The following is a 17,942-nucleotide window of genomic DNA, read 5'->3' on the forward strand; positions in this document are numbered from 1 at the left end:
TCAGAGCTTCGCTTTTTCTTTGAAGCCGGTGAGTTATCAAACTTCCTCATTACTCCCAAATCACCTGGAAGGAAATCACAATCAGAAGTTCTCTGAAAGACATGAGTGTGCAGCTCTGAGCAACTCACGAGGAGCATGATGCAGACATTCTGCATATAAAACAAGATGAACCTGGAAGTTCAAGTTCAGTTGTAAGTACTGGATTTGTATTCCCTTAGAACAACCAATTCCTGAGCCTCATTTCCAACCATGGAGAGATTTAGGAGTTTACAATCTTCTAACTTTTTATTTGTATTTTCCTCTGGAATTACTGTAGATTTGCATTCCTAAGTGGTTCTTTCTGAAGCCTTTCCCATTCTTGAAAACATTCTAAGAACAAAGCCCTGACCCATTTCACAGCCATGCAGAAGAGAAGGGTCTGCTGTCCTACATGACTGCTGTGACTCGAGCACAACAGCGCTCAACCGTCTATACAGCATCTCCTTACAGCAACATGAAACCAAGTTCAGTGGAGAACAACTGCCTATATTTCATTGATATGGCTTCTAAATTAATATTTAAGCTATGTTTGAAAGAAATCCTACTTATATCTCAACTGACTCTTAATCACCTCCTCACAGCATGTGGAAGATATTTTCATTCCAGTGCCATTTACAGACAACCATTCAGCCAACTACATTAGCAAGTAAGCGTCCAAGAACTACAGAAGCTATGTAAACAGTACTTATAAATATGCTATGTAACTGACTGTGATGCAGTATGGTACCCTTAAAGATTCACTGTATGTACAAGGGAAGGAAAAATTGGATTTTTCTATTACCCCAATTCTTCAATTAGAACATAATCCATTAAAAATATTCTAGCTTATGAAGATATGATCTATAAAGAGACATTGGCTTACTTACTGTCAGTTAATCTAAGGGACCCACTGCAGAAATCCCAAAGCTGCATTGATTCAAGATGATGAAAATTCACTCTCAGCCCTGCTTTGAGAGGTAAAGCTGAATGACTTCCTGAGGTTGTTTCCAATCAGAACAATTCTGCAGAAGTGCCGGTACCTTCTCCTGGGGGCAGCGCGGTGAGTAACTATGCCAGCTCTCAGACAGGATTTGTATCGGGTTTGACATGACATAACTAAGTTTGAGTGGTAAAACAAGCATAAGGGTCAAAATTCAGTTTTACAATGATCTGAGGGTGTGAAAACCAATGTTTTACAGTTGTGATCAAACTCCTCCATCCAGCGTGGTGATTGCTTTGGTTTAGGGAGATCGTGCTTGAAGTGCTACAGAACTGCTGTTCTCCATTAAAATGAATTTATACCATTTCAAGCATAATGACAACTGTATTTGCTTGTTTTTCACATTAAAAACAACCAAGCTAAAATCCACTATGAGATACAGATATAGAATTACCGCTCACACTTCAGAGAATTACAATAGCTTTGCTTCCTGATGCGTACAACACTCTTGCTAAGTCACCCTTGAGGTGCACAACTCCCACTCAACTCAGAGCCATGTTGCCGTCAGTACCCTGTCCATATTGGGTAACTATAGGCCTGCTTTTGTCCAAATAATAATAAAAAAAACAGTTTGAAACTTGCTCTTCTTTATCTTCTTTATTAGTTAATCTTTATCTCCTGCATTTTTACTGTTGAATGTTAAGCTACTGTCATCCCCGAGCGTCTTCTTCAGAATGAACATTTCTATACCCACCGCTGAGCTCAAGACCTTGAGTGGGAATAGAGTAGAGCCAGACTATTCCATTAGCCTGGACCAAGTTAACCTGTGGCAGGAAAGAACATCTGCAGTACTTTAGATGCAAATAAGACTTAGGTAAGAAACTTCCAAATCTGATTACTTTTATACAAGGTAGATCTGCCCAAGAGTTCCCCCTCACAAAGCATTAGAGGAGTGAAGAATATCAGAATGAGACACAAAATGCCTTTTCAGTGTTTTTAGATCTTCATTTTGTGAGTGAAGCTCCCAGCAGTACTACACAGTTATCTGAAGCTTCTGTCCAGAAGCTGCCCTGATGCTCCATATGACGGCTTTACAGACAAAGCTCCCAAGCTTGGTCTATCAAATTAATTCAGTCCTATATAAGCAAATAGACGAACAAGCAAAAACAGCGGCACCTGAGATCGCCTGAATTGGGCAGTAAATATTTTAGGCCAAATTTATGGAACAGAGCTGCTGCTGTGCAAAAGTGTTCAGTAGTAGTCACCTGTGTAATGTCAGCCCTCCTGAACTTGCTTGAGTAGCCTTGTTTAGTCAAATAAGACAAAAACATCTTTGACATTTCTGTGAAGGGGAAGGAGCCTTTGGAAAAGTCTAAACATCCATGAGAGGCATCAAACTTTCTAGGAAAAAGGTATAAGAAGAGGTTAACGGAGACAAATTATTGCGCACATATTATGAAGAGCATTCTACAGAATAAAAAAAGGAGTTTCTCACTGATCAGCCCTACTAATTTCACTCTTAACATTGCTTCCAGGAAAGACATTTGGTACCTGAAGCGTGGGGGAAAAGGACAACAGTGACATCCAAAAGCAAGTTGTTCCATGAAGACAGGTGAAACAATGGGCTTACTTTTTAATAGCACTAGATTACATCTTAATGTAATCCACTTGCACGAGAGTCCTTTGCCATAGGACTAGCACGCAACAAGAACCCAACCTCAGGTGGCACTTGGCAGAGCTGCACAGGCATGTTACTGACTCTGGGATCCCAGCAACGGAAGAGCTCTACAAAGGCCCTTCTGGAGCCTGGCAAGGCTCACCAGTCTCCATTCACTCAAAGGACAGCAGAACTACACTTGTCTGCTTTGATTCTTTTTTTTAAGACTGAAGCAATACTGAGATGAGAACAATTACACTTACATCACTAGGCTTTCCTTGAGCTATTAATCCTGCTGAACCTTAGCTTGCTCTAGTTACAGCATAAATATTGAACTATGGAATATCAGCTGGAGACTGTTGCCCATACTGTCAAATTTTTGTGCTCCTGCACTACTCATACATAATACATGTGGGCGTGCAGACAGCACATGATCCACTCAGAAGCAGAAGTGTTACCTGATCAACATAAGCTTCCCAAAATTTATGCTAGAAGTCTTGAAAACAAAAATCCCACATGACCACAGTCTGTCATCCCCTGAAGGCGTGCGTCACGCTGCCAGACACGATTAGAATGTGATAAGAATTCTAAAAGATCACATACAGGAAAAAGTTTCAGGGTTATACCTTATCAATCCAATGCACGTCCAGTTTTTTAACTGATAGGAAGCAGTCAGGCAGACAAAATACTTAGTACTTCCGGTAAGATTTATCATATTCTAAGCTTCAAATAAAAATATCTGTATTTTTAAATGCAAAGCATGTTTGTTAGAACACTGTAGTTATCCATTAACACCTTTTATTTTTTAGAAAAACTGCTTTAAAATAAGGGCCATTCCCATTCCTCCCTTGTTCTGAAGATTCCAATCTATTTGTCAGTCATTCTCATGGGTAAAATAATTTCCAGTAACTCATTATCTCTTCTGGTGTTGAATATGTGTAACTTTGATCCTTGGAGTCACCTTCTAGAGCAGCCCAAGAAGATATCTCAAGATCAAGATCATCACAAATAGCATGCAGTACTGAATCCTGAAGTGCTCTAACCGCTGAAGTTCAAAGGACTGATATCGCAGATGCAACTACATATTCAAACATTTCAGGCTTGTTTTCCTTTCCAAGAGCAGTAACACAACACTGAACACTCCTCTACAGCAATTTTAATGCCTCATGATTGCATAATAAAGTTATCACCAGGGCTGAGCAATCAGGAGTGAAAGCTGTCACGTAGGAGAGACAGCTCCCATATTCCAGAAGCACACAAGAATTTGAGAGCTGACTGTTTTCTCTTTCTCACTGGAGGTGGATGGGAATGGTGGGGTTTTTTTTGTTTGTTTTTTTTTTTAGCTACTGTTACCACTAGCTAATAAGTACTTTACAGACTGCGATCACTTGTACCTATTCCACACCAGTAAGCTCTTGTAAGTTGCACAGCACTGAAGGTCCAACTACCTGCCTCCTAACACCGAAGCTATGCGCTGGCCAATATGTATTTCATAGCTAGCTCTTGCTTTCACATCCCTATATCTTGTTAATACCTTGCTGTTCCTACACCAGTACTACTGCACTGTTGTCAAGGCTCATCTCTTCATAACAAGTATTTTAGAAATCTTGGTGTTAATTCACATCCATCTCCCAAAGTTAGAAATTGCTTTAAAACTACGTTTGCAGTGTCTGCAGGCTGCTGCATAAGAGTGGAACATCAGGGTGCTCAGAAGCCTGCAAGGCAAATATTGCACCCTGCATTTCCATCCACCTCTTCAGCTTTTAAAGACAGACTACCACTGTGGGAGAGCCACCAGTTATGCTCCATTTCATGACATCTCTCAGCTCTGCTCATGGCACAAGGTCACAGTGGGCAGCCTTTTGTGGCAGAACAAAGCACCACAGACCAAGCCCCAGACGAGAGGCAACCAGTACAGTACTCTGCTCCAATCGTGAATGTGAAGACAACAGCAGTAAGAGAAGCCTAGGAATCACTTCACTTTTTCCACTAAGAGAGTGGAACAGCATACTCTATCAGCAGCTTATGACTATAACAAATTGATATGCATGTGCGAACAGCAGATTAGATAAGGACTACTACAGATACACAATTAAAAACTGGAATTTTGATGCAATTATAGCTTCTTCTCAAGACAGAGGAGACACTGCTCTTGCTATGCGATGCTAGTATTTAGAGTCTGTATATAAACTGAACACATGAACCACAAACAACAGGGAGGAAAGGACAAGGAAGAAAGGCAGAATGAGGACGGAAGGATTCCTCGAGGAGAGGTTAAGCCACTGCCACACACAAACATGCTGTTAAACACTGACCAAGGGTTTGCGAGCCATGTGGGAGAATGTTAATTGTTACAGGTACTCAGGGTTGGATGAATACCAGGAAGCAGCACTGAGAAACTCCATTGTATAATTAAGATGGAAGAGGAATCTCTGAAGGAGGCACTTTCATTTAAGTCCATCCTGCTAACTCCTAACCTAATTATTTACTACTGAGGGTTTCCTTTCCCAAGATTGAATTCAAAGAACAAAAAACCCCCCAAAAGAATGTTTTCTTTCTCTTGTGGGAAGAAGGATACACACATGGGGGGCAGGTCTTTATTTGGTGTAGCACTAACCAGTATTTGCAGAAGACAAAAACGCTTTCTGGTCTATTTGTTAACGGCTTCGATGCCTGCCACTCAGGTAATCCATTACTAGCACCTCAGTCTTACATTCCTGTCACAAAAGCTATAAAGTCAGTAACGCTTAACACATGAACAGGGTAACACGAGGATTAAGCTAAAAAAAACACGCAAACCATATGCTTAACATTCCAAGAAAACCACCACTTTACTTTTAAACAATATTTTGGTGAGGTTGGCCAAATGCTCAAATTCTGCTAGAAAAGAAGTGGGAAGGAGTTGCTATGTAAGATTTTCTGAATACTTGGGAATATTTTGCCCATATGTAATACTTATGCAGCTAGACTACTCTGAAGTGAAGGAAGATCACTATGCACAGAGCTCAGGGTTCAGCTTTCAGCAGCTTAAATCCCTCCACATGTGCAGATCTGGCTGTGTGCTATCCAGCTGGTGCCTTTTCTCTCGTTTGCTAGTTGAGTTGCATCCTTCTCCTGCCCAAGGGTCACCCTGCATCACTGGAAATAGCTGGCTGCTCGCACTGTGCAGTGCAGCTCACCTGAAATCTCCACTGCCTTCTAAGGTGTTCCTTCTCTTTTCTAGGGCAGTAGAGTAAACCTATGACAGCCACAGCACTGGTATGCCAAATAGGGTTATTCAGACCTGAGTTTAGCACCTACCTGTATTTCCCTTGAAAGAACGGCCAATGAGCTGACCCCAATCAGCTTCTTCTTTATTATCTAACATTAACAGTATGTACACAGGGACCCATGAATGCTTAACCCAATCAGATGCACCTCTCCTACTATTTCAGGTAGGCCAATCTTACCGCTGTATCTGCAGGACAGGCTCACTTCATCGCAAAGGCTCTCTAGGAATGACAGATAAGGAAGTGCTCCTTGAGGTATTCAGCAAAGCCCATTTCTTCCTCCCTCCTCCTCTCCTGGGCCTAGTTAAACTAGTTGGGGCAGCTTACCAGGGGCCTGGAGACAGACTTCAAAGTGTTTGGTTTTCCTCCATTGTCTCCCATGTTTGTGGAGCGGCGGTTATCAGGCTGTGCCTCTCTCCATCCGCTCAGAGCGCTCACATCCCCACGGCACAGCCACCACAGCAGGCGGCAACCCTCCTCCGAAGGCTGGCTAGGGAAAGGCCGGGCAAGTAAAGGCCGCTGCTCCCGCTGCAGAGGAGCGCAGTCCCTCACACAGACCGACGCTGCTTTGGCTTCTGCCTTCCCTCTCCCATTAGCCTGAATGTTCATTTCACCCTGAGCTCCCAGACCACTCACAAAGAACAGCTGCACCTACTCCAGGCAGGGAAAGGAAGGGTGGTATCGATCCCAAGGTGTTTGAGCAGGCAGGTTTCTGAGCACATGGGCTGGGACTTTTAGGCCCGTTTCCTTTTCAGCTCGGTTGCAGCATAGTTTTTGGACAGCAGCAGATCGACAGAGGCACAAACAGCAGAGAAAGGGGAAAAATAAGGACTCTTTTGCAATGTCAGAGCACCGTCTGGCCTCCAAATTCATTTATTTTGCTCAATAATTTGAAGGGGAAAAAAAGTACGCATTTATTTTGTTCTCAGTGTCACAGAGCAGATCCTTACACGACGTCCTAAAGCAACGCCGTGTGACGAAGCGTTCTGAAAGCAGCGCGGGCGCCCTCATCTCCCCGAACCCGGCATTTCTCGCGGCCCCCCCCCCCGCTCAGCACGGCCCGGCCCGCCCCGCAGCAGGCCGCACCCGCGGCACCCTGCCCGCCGCCAGCTCACGAGTGCCACCCAGCGGCCTCCCCGCTGCTCCTTGAGGACCGCCGCTCGCCGAGCTCGGCTTCAAGAGACCCCGGAGGGGCACTGCGAGACGAGCCTGCCTTCCCTTACACACACAGGTAGTTAAAACTCGAGCCCTGCATCCCAGTATTTAAGCAAAAGCATGCAGGACTATCATTCGTTCTATGCATTTGACACCTATGCAGTTTCAAGTGATCTTCCTCAGGTCAGCCTGTACGGCCGTGACCTCTGGGATCCCCCCGCACCTCCTCAGGCAGCCACTCTGGTGATGCACGTCCACCAATGGCTTCACAGCTACAGGGACATCTCTGTTCTGGGGCGGCTCCCCAGAATGAAGCTCAGAAACAGTGTTAACCAGTAGCTCAAAAGATCACAAGGCCTGCTGGCATTTATTTTTAATGTTGCTTTATTCCCCCTGCCATGAATGTCTTTTGTCCTGAATACATGCATATTCTAGCAGTTTTAAACCCTTCTCTACTTTGAGTACCATGGACATCTAACTGAACAGAAAAATTGCTTAAGCGGTGCCATATGCTCCTGATCCCCTACATTTGTGCTTATTGCAACATAAGATGTGTATATTTTGTCCAAGAGCATCTGTGAGGTAAAAAGTGATTTTTAAATTATGCCTGGACTAGATTAACAATGACCTAACCAGTGGTCACACATTTTTAGGGTACCTACATACAAACCAAGATCGCAAGCAAGTGGATCTGACATTACCAGAAAGATTGCTTTTTAAAATTTACTTTAAGCTAATAGCTGCTTCCAAAGCAGACTATCTTGCAGAAGTATTGCACCATCAACTCTGTATTTATGGAAACAACTGCTCAAATAAGTTCAGGCTCTGAATCTCTCCAAATACATCTTCATTTCGCAAGGTCAAGTCTTCTGTAACTTGCTTTCCTACACAGCAGAAGATTACTGAAGTCTTTTCAGAGACTTTAGTCACCAACATGATATTGTCTTTTTATTGGTTGCAGTAGTCAACAACTGTTCAAATCTGGATGCGATGCTATACCTTTTCAGTGGAAGATGCTTCGTGCATGAAGTTGGTAAGATGCTTCACACTGCTTGGCAAATATTTGAGGTCTTCCTTCAAGTCATCTCTACACCCATTTGCATGAGAGGGACTGATTTTCCCCACTCTCTCATACTGTAGCCTTGGACCCCTCTGTTTCCCCATCACGTACTCAAAGATAAATTTTGCATACCTGAGATTATACTTTCAAAACACTACCAAAACTAGTTTTTCTTCCAGCTATGCACTGTAGTTACCAATGAGTCTCAGAGGAGCTTGATGCTTCAAAAATGACATGAAAAACCATCTCAAAGCCATCAGATTAGAAATGAACAAAACCTGCTGCTGGGAAGACATCCAGCACACCTCTGCATTCAGAAGACTGCCAGTTCCCTCTTCCACACTAAGGGCTACTCTATCAGAACAAATGCGAGAGGTATGAGCTCATAAATAAGAGCATATTTTATTGACAATCATATGTCAAGCATATGTATCTGCCCTCACCACTCCTCACATCAGCTGCAGGCAAGCACTGCTGCACACAGTCACGACGACTCACAGCAGCATTGATCTACACACCCTGCTTTAGCCTCCATAACCGTGCTACCTCAGCGTCAGACCTCAAAAGAGCCACAGTTGAGCTGCAACAAATTAACTATGATGAATTAAGTAAGCAAGTATCCAGAATTCATTCTCCTCGGGCTGAGTAACACAAAACAGAGACGAGGGAAAAACCTTTGGTTTTCAAGAAGGCATAAACTGGTCGTGGAGATCCTCTGTGGCTGTGAAGCCATGCAGATGATAGTTCTGCAACAGCCTGTGCAGCACAGCATGCTTCTGCAGTATTTTCTATACCTGATGCTTCACTGATATGCTGAATATAAACACCATAACACACCAGTTAAGCAAGCTATTGTCTTGGGGAGAATGAAGGGCACAGATTAAAGCTGGAGAGGAAAGCTTAAGAGCTGAGCAACAGAAGAAGCTAAACATGATAGGGTTTTCACTCACATCACAGTCATGTCAGAGATAAAAACTAAGTGATACACTCAGCCTACTGTGTTCTTCAAGCTGAAAGAGACTTCCTTTTGGACACCAGCAATTTGCTATTCGAGCAACAAACAAATTCAAATAAGCCATTAGCCATCCAAGTTAAAAAACATTACAAGAGTCAATTATTTCATGTTATTTTTTAAACTATAAAAAGAAGCAGTCAAAGCAACGTTTCAGTTAGGTAGAGAACACTGCATTAATTTCAAAAACTAAATAGTGGTAGGGTTGGAGCCTGTTGCACTGGTTAATGAATGAAGTGACTGTTTTCAAAGACATCCACACATGCACAGATCATAGCCAGCGTGAACAGTTTTTACAGCACTGCTGTATAATCTCATTCAGTTATTTGACTACTGATGGTAATTAAGGACCATAATTCACTGCCAAAAAATAAACAAATGCAAACAACCACCAAAACGTAGGCAATGGCAGAAATTGTGTGGATATTCCAGGTTTATTGCCAAGTACTTAGCAGTTCAGGGAAAATTTGAAGTTAAAATAAATTCTTGAGTATGTACAAATCATAAGAACAGAGCCAAACACTTCTCAAGCACAGGAAAAACAACAGCTGAAAGAGTTTTGTTTATGAAGAACGAGTATCTTGAAGCTGGATAACAAGGAATGTGATTCACAGATGAGAACTACAGCAGTAGAAAACCACAACGGAAGTTGAAGTTGTATGGACGTAGTCAATCCAGCCTTCTTTCCTTTGGGACTTGCACAGAAATACAGCCACGCTGCAGACTTTTTGTAGGGTCTGATCCTAGCAAGGTAAGTACTTTACCATGTATACTAGTTATTAACTACAAAAGTAGATGTTGTAGTACCGTGGTATTAAAGAAATGTGCATCATTATTATGAGTACTAGCTGTAATGTATTATATATTAAAATGAAGCATTATGTATGAAGAGAAACAAGTATAGCAACAGATATCTACAACATAAAGTCACAGTGGCACACTGAACAGTTTTAGGTTAAACCAGGCTTGCTTAAAAATAGAAACCAGAGGCTGAGCTCTTCTCTCACCCCATTTTCCATGTCTTTACATTCGTTGATTTCAGAGGAGTTCTTCACAATTTATGCCATTGTGAGAGGAGAATCAAGCCTTGTGTGTTTGAAAGGAAACTGCAGACATGTTTCCCACCAGAGTGCAGGGGGAGATTTAAAAAAAAAAAAAAAAAAAACAACATAAGTATATGAACTGTGAAACCAACAGAGTACACAAGTGAAGGGAAGCATAGAGGCTCCAGCTGGGGGTTGTGGTGGGGAGCTTGTAGCTTATCCAGTTTTTTTTGTTTTTTTTTTTTTAAAGGCTTGGGATCACTATTAAGAAGTCAGAAGTCCAGTTGTTACACTGGCTTTAAAATAAAGTTATGGAAGTATTACCTTTACATTTTCTGATAGACATCTTTGATTTATAGTTTCCTACTGATGATCTATAAAATGAGTACAGGGCCATTTTATTGGCAAAGAGCTGACTTTCCTATCTCTGGAGTAGAGAAGTAGGGGACAAGAGATGGAACTATTCTAGTACTAGAAAATGGTGCCGAACAATGACTCATATCCAAGCTAAAATAAAAGATGTTCCCAAACCCTTCAGAGTCTTTCAGAAAACTAGCACTGCATCAGTTAGTGAGAGCAAGACTCATCAAGGAACTCAAGTCTGACAAAGTACTGGTTGATTTAGAGGTGTCAGAACAATTTAATGGTCTGGACCTGCTGGGGGCCTGCTGAAGCCGACGCTGACCTGCTGGGCACAACTGAAGCTACTGCTTTATCATCATCTCTCTGGGTACCAGTAGCATGTGATTAGAAAGCTCCTCTGTCACCACCCTGGCAAGGAACACACTTCCAGAGGGACTACAGATTGACTTCATTGTATCATGTCTACCATCCTAATGCAAAATTGAAGTCATTCATCACTCAGAGTCCAACACTGCCAGGATATTACTGTCACTACCTGCTTGCAGATGCTCTTTCCCACCCTCATTTGTGTGCACAACTGGTGTTGCAGCTCATGTACTTGTTTAAGTCTTCCTCTTTACTCCAGTAGATATGCATGTCTGAAGTTTCCTTTTGAAAAGCAAGTCTGGATTCTCTTCCCACAATGGCATTAAGTACTGACTGATTTTGTATGCAGCAAAGCAGGAAGAAGGTAAATGCACAGAACTGGACAAAGAAGGATGACTTTACCTACTGAAGGAAGAAGTCACATAATTCAAGATCTACCTGCTAGTTTCCATGAGAGCTGTTATGTCAAAGCATTAGTCTACTTCCAGTGCTTGTGTGAAGGTAGAAAGAGACCCAAGAACAAGCATCTCTTGAATATCCAACTCAGAATGTTTTGGAGTTGTTGCTTGGAAGCTGAACACTGACTTGTGTAAAGAAAAAAAAAAAAACAACAATGGAGAACCTCAGCCATAAGTGAACAGCAGCCCTATATAGCCTGAATTCTTAAAATACAGCCAGGAAGTATAACTCTGTGCTATTATACCACAGTCAAGAGTCTCTATCATATCAGTACCTCTCTACACCACCAACTCTAAGACATTAAGATGCACTTAGAAACTAGTAGGTCAGAAAGGATTATAAACAGCTATAGTGCAATAGAAGACAGACAGATAAAGAGACATTGAAAACAAATCCACTGAAATTGGAGCCTGAAGTGTGGCAGATTCAGAACTAGACAATAGAGCTCTGATTGTCAGCAGAGATTTTGCACAGAAACCTGCTTGGCAGTAAATATGCAACAATGAAACAGATGCCTGCTTGTCACTGTGGTCACTTCAGTTCACATACCCATATTGCTCAAGTTCAATATAGCAGCAGCTATTTTAAGAAGCTATCAGCTATTCTTGCACAAAAAAATAATCCTTTTTATGTAACAGGAAAATCAGAAAAATCATATGTTGATAAATAAATTGGCTGTTAGCCTGGACTGCTGAACTACAGCTTCACAACACCTGAAATCCCCCATGAAAACTCTTCAATTAGCTTGACCATATGAAGGGCTGGGTAAGGCTCAGTGTTTCCTAAGTTCAGGAGCAGCTACTGAGCTCCCAGCTCACTAGCCCACCCAACAGCCCACCCTTTGCTGGGAGTACTCTCAGGATTGTGTTCAACTGGTGGAGTGCCAGGGATGGCACTTCAACAGCTTGCTGGCAGCTCAGACTTAAAGGCAATAAGTGGGACTCCCACTTACCATACAAGTGCTCTCCACCCTCACTCTGACACTCACCTCCATTCCCTGTACCCTTCCCATGTCAGTCAATGCCTCATGAAAGGGGACAAAGGCTGTGGAAAAAAAACTGTCGTAACATGACTGCTGGCTTTCTTCAGGCAGCTCCCTCTGCTTTCGTGTGGTAGTGGTACCCACAGCATATGCCAACTGAAATCCACATTACTGCAAAGTCAGAGCAAAGCTGTACTCCAGGTAACACTCTCCAAAGACTGGAACTTAGGCATGTTTCTAGTACCTCTGTACAGATGAGAGCTCAGCATGCTTGTGACATGCTTGGCAGTACTGAAAGACATTCATTGGCTACTGGCCTGCCAAGCTGTTTAGGCTTAGGTTCCTTTGCATTCACTTCCAACTATTAGTTTTGCTAACTATAAACATATCCTCTGTGCATCTCACTCCCATATTCCATATGTACAGAACTCACTCATTTCAGTCCTAGGATGAATTGGAACTCAGTATTTATCAAACAGATCCACCATGCTTTGCAAACAAGAGAAGAAAAAAATCTTGCAATGAAGTTATCCATATGATCTCTCTGATGACTGAAGCTTGAGGAAACAGTTCAAAGCTCTCAAAGCCATATGTATGCTTGTACAAAAGACATCTGCAATTCACCAGCAAGGTTCTAGACCTAGCATAATGCATTTTGCAGTTTGTATACAGAGATGCAAATATGTTATGTTCAGACATTTATTCAATGCTTCCATAAAATTCATTTACAAGTGTATAAATATTCACATTTTGACTTGTCATCTCAGCTTCTGAAGCTTTTGTTTTTCTACAGAAATACCGAACTTGCAAAAAATATTTCAGCCCCTTTCCATAAATGTCATACAAGTCAAAATACTTTAATCATAAAGCATGCACACAAACATTTAATTTCTCTACAACCACTTTTGAACTTCTACGTGGTTAACTATAACACCTGATTACAAATAGATCTTTTAAAAAACACCTTTGCTAATCATGCACTAGTTTTTAAACATACTTTTAAGCGAGTCAACTTCCACTGCGGTTAGACAAGTTGATCCACACTTGAAATTGCAAGAAGGCCTTATGTTTGTCCCCTATTTGTGTTGTGAGAGCAATGGGCCATGGGTGCAGGCAGTGTCCGAGGAGTCATGTGCTGGGCTGGCTGAGCAGAACTTGTGCAGCTAGGCAGGCTCTTGCTGAGCCAGCACCACCTCCATCACATGGGTAATTCACTAACTGAGGAGACTGTAGGAAAGGAAGGTGGGCAAAGCTGAACAGTTACAGCACTTCTGTCAGAGGAGGGCTGTTTGCTCTCATGAGAATACTGGGGAGAGGAGCGGTATATCAGTACTTGTCTGGATACCTTTAAAAGATTCAACCAGAACTCATTCCAGCTGAAGTGAAAAATGTATACATAGAGACTAGCAAGAGAAGATGCAGCTCTCTTGCAGGGCTAGAGTATGCAAGATGATGCCCTCAGCATGACTCGAAGCCTACATTGCTATGTTCATAGCTGCATCTGTTATTTTGAGATCACTCAAACCTCAAACACCTTCAGAAATGAAAATCCTTGGACAGCAGATTCTCTTTAAAAATAATTTAAAGACTGACATCACCCTGTTTTAGAAACATCTGTAGGTTTTATTACAAGCATCATGATATTGACATGCAGATTTTTTAATCATGCTGGTTGCAATTATACAAATCAGTGATCAAATCCTGTGAGAAGCCAGAGCTGTTGTATATGCTGCATTAACACACAGATTAGACATGGTTTTGGCACACTGCCGTCGGAGAAACCTGGTTCTGAGATCATATGATATTAAGATTGGGGCCAGTTGGTGCAAGATTAGAAGGCAACAAGCTATAAAAAGGATAAAAATATCACAGGAAACAAAGCTTATTAAAAATGAAAGCAAATCAATCACATTTCAATATTTGGAAGGTAGTTGGAAGTGGTTTTTTTGGCATGTGGCAGCTCCACGAAACCAATATTGCGTGCAACTGGAAGCATTTAAAAAAAAAAAATTGTTTCCAAAGTCAAAGACTGTAGTATTTGCAAGCTGTGGGATCTGTGCTCTGATAGAAGAAGGATAACTGCACTAAATTGTTGCAGGTAGAAGTCTATGAGCACATTCCATAATACTTTCACCAGCTTTTGCCAACTCAGTAGAACGGGAAGGTGAGGGGGCACAGCAGAAAGGATAACGAAGGAGAGTAGAACAGCAAAAGCTGTGGGGGGCTATCAATCAACGCTTCAGACAGGAGTGCATGACATCAGCACTGAACAACTGCAATAGCTGCTCTTGATACAGCTTTCGTTGACGTATAATCCACTGGAAAAGGAAGGCCAGCCTGAAAGACTGTCTGCTGGAGGTCTGCTAGCTAGAACAACTCTCTGAGCTTGATAGGCTCCAAATCATCCTGAAGATCTTACGGTTGTATTTAAGAACTTTTAAGAAGTTTGCCTTCCAGGCAAAGTTCCAAGAGAAGGTAATCTAGCAAGAAGCTGCCATGCACAGATATTTTACAAATACTACAAGTGTTTGTATTGGCTCGTGCCTCTTATGTCTGAGCACTTCACTCATTTTGTACACTTAAGAAAAAATCCCCTTGCAGAACAATATGTTTGAGAGTTGTCGGTTTGTGTTGATAATCATTTGCTTAGTTTCTACAAAAAAAGAAAACACAACAAAAAACAACACCTAACCAGCAAAAAAGATCACAATAGCACAATATAAGCAAGCAAGATACAAAGAATTATAGCACAGCACTTGAAAAATTCATTTCAGTAACTGGAAATATCCTTCTGACACCAGCCAAGGAATTGCTTCTGTAGAAGAAACATGTAGCTTCAGCAAATTGTGAAGTGATGTGATAGACTATCTTGGTATTTCTGCCAGAAACATCATGACTTCAGTGTGCTATAACTTGTAAAACATGTTTCTCCCCATCATTTTTATCCATGCGGTGGGAGGGGGCAGGCAGGGATTGCTGCATTACACCCTCCCACGCTGCTTCTTCCCATCACACATCCCCTAAGCCAAACAGGGCAGGTGTATGAGTAAAAGCTATGCGTTGGTGTAAGCACTTCCAGGAGCGGGACCAAAGCACGCATAGCTCACAAAGAGTATATACCAGTGGTTACAGCTAATCTCAAGTTTACCTCCATTTAAAACAGCATGAACAGAGAACAATGCTGGCCAAGCTGAAGCTTCATACTCAATACAAGCAAGTAAGTTGATACTGACACGTGCCACTTGGCCTTTACACGCACCCAGCACATACTCAAGTATTCTTAGTGCCATGCAAGATCACAGAACTATTTTCCTAGAATTACAGGAAGAGATCACTTTGTCATGATAAAACTAAGAGGCGATGTCTTGGCGTATGCGTGGTTACAGCCCTGCCAGCCCCAGCAGGGATCTCTACTTGAGGACAGCAGTGGTAGAAAGGATAAACAAAACCCAGCGGGTTTGGTTTGTTTTAAATGGTCTTCATCACCGCACGTATGATTACCCCTGGAATGCACAAGCCCCAGCACCCAAGCAAACAGTGCCTTTACGCTGAAGCTCAGCTTTCGGTCAGCGCTGGGAGAAGCTGCGCACGGCAAGTGGTGACAATGCGTTGTGCAAGACCCGTGGTACAAAGGGAGAGGACTTCTAGGCTGGGACACAAAGGCTGAAGCATTAAAAAGGGAGCAAAGACATAATACGAACCAAATCAATTTAAATTACTTCATAAACTGTAGACGTTCATTAGCGCAGAAGAGTTTCACAGGAAAACAATGACAAAGTCAAAGCCATCTGATTTTCATATGCTAATTAATTAAATATGCCAAACACATTTAATCTCTTATTATAACCATAGGGGGAGACAGACGAAACTCTTGAAGTTGTGCAAAGCCAGGTCATTAGAGTGCCAAGTCACTCCTCAGATCTCTGCCTCAGATACAAGCGTACATTCCCCACTTATTATACGTCCAAGCAAAGCCCGGCTCTGCCCTCCCGCTCCTTCTCCTCCTCTGGAGGAGGCTTGCTACCTTTTCACGCATCCTAAGCGCCTCACCAACGCCTTGGAAAGAACCGCTTTGCTAGAAAAGAAGCACAGGAGCCATTTTCCAAAAGCCAGAGTTAAATGTCCTCATCCCCGTAAGAAGCAGAATAAAGTGGAAAGGAAATTCATAATCTGCTTGCGCTCAGACATGGCAATCCACCCGCAGTTTGCACTCGTCCCCTTTAAGCCCAGCTAACATTTTGGAGCCTTTTTTTTTTTTTTTTGCCTTTCCAAGCAAGAAAAGGATTCTGGTGTTTACATAGGGCTCTTCTTGCTTAATAAATCTTAAATTGAAACAGATTTTTTTTTTTTAAACAATTACCTTCTTCAGAGTTATCATGCCACAGGATATTAGGAAAAGCCAGACCCGCCTGTTGCTCTCACCCACATCTGCCTCCAATCTTAACAGCTCAGCCATTAACCCTGTCGGCTCCCCAGGCGCACACCTTGCCCAGCCGGCGGCACGGCTGCAGCGGGCTGACGCGGGCTGCTCGGCAGAGCCCCTTTTGTCGCGCAGCCGGAGGGCAGCGCCGCGGACCCGGCGCACAGGGCACAGCCCCCCGCAGCGCGGCCGGCCCCGCTCCAGCCGCTCTCAGCCGGCGCCGCGCCGTGAGGACGAGGATCCGGCGTTGCCCCGCGGCAACCCTCGGAGCTGGGCAGAGGGGCAGCCGCCCCGCACGACGCGCGGCTCCAAGATCACAGCGGAGCGACGCAACCCGAACTTTTCGTTCATCTGAGGCGCCTTTTCGGTTCCAGCCCGCGGAGAACGCGCGCCGTTATCCTCTACGCCCTCCGCACGAGCGCTGACGGGGGCTCGGGCAGCGCCCTGCGCCCAGGCTCTTGCCCCCTCGCTCCGAGGGGCTCGGGCACCGCGGGGCTCGGTGACAGACCGCGGCTCTGCCCCGCCGGCACCGCGCTGACAGCCCCGCTCCGCTGCGCTCCGCTCCGGGGGCCCTCTCGGTGAGACGGGAGCGGGGCAGCCCGCTTGTCATCGGGCGCTACCGCAGCCCAAAGCCCCGGGCAGCGCCGGCCCCGCAGCTCCGGGCGGGAGAGAGCAGTCGCCGCCGCCTCCAGCCAGCCAGCCACCCGCCCGCTGCCCCCGCACGGCCGCCGCTTACCTCCGAGCCGCGGCGACGCGCTCCCGGGTGGGGGCCGGGGCCACGCGCATTGACAGCGGGGAGGCGGGCACCGGCTCTGCCACGCCGAGACGGCACGAGTGAGGACGAGCCTCCAACCCCGTCGCGCCCGCCGCGAGTGGCCGAGCCCCGCGCCCGCTCCCCGCCCTAATGGGGCTCGCCCGCTCCGCGCCCGGGACGGCGGCCGCCGCCTCCCGCCGCGCCCATTGGCTGCGGCCGGACGCGCCCGCCAATCGCCGTGGGGCCGGGGCGGCGGGCGGCTCGGAGAAACCCGGCGGGGCGGGGAGAGAGGCGGGGTCAGAGCGAGGGGCGCGTCCGGGGGCGGGGCTTCGTGCGCCCGAGGGGTGGGAGATCGCTGAGGCGCTGGGGCGGCGGTGGGAGCTTGGTTTGTCGCTGTTTGGGGGCTTTACAAACGTTTTTCCCCTCCTCGGTGCTGAACCGGGC

General features: G+C 44.5%; 1 protein-coding gene across 1 annotated transcript in view; it reads right to left on the minus strand.

Moving 5' to 3' along the window:
- Positions 1–17,643, minus strand: part of PRICKLE1 (prickle planar cell polarity protein 1) — a 61,391-nt gene extending 43,748 nt beyond the window's left edge. Inside the window, exon 1 of the mRNA XM_021384964.1 lies at positions 17,481–17,643. The gene's annotated coding sequence lies outside the window, so the exon portion shown is untranslated. The remainder of the gene's footprint in view (positions 1–17,480) is intronic.

The sequence above is a fragment of the Numida meleagris genome, chromosome 1 (assembly GCF_002078875.1).
Source record: "Numida meleagris isolate 19003 breed g44 Domestic line chromosome 1, NumMel1.0, whole genome shotgun sequence".
Lineage (NCBI taxonomy): Eukaryota > Metazoa > Chordata > Aves > Galliformes > Numididae > Numida > Numida meleagris.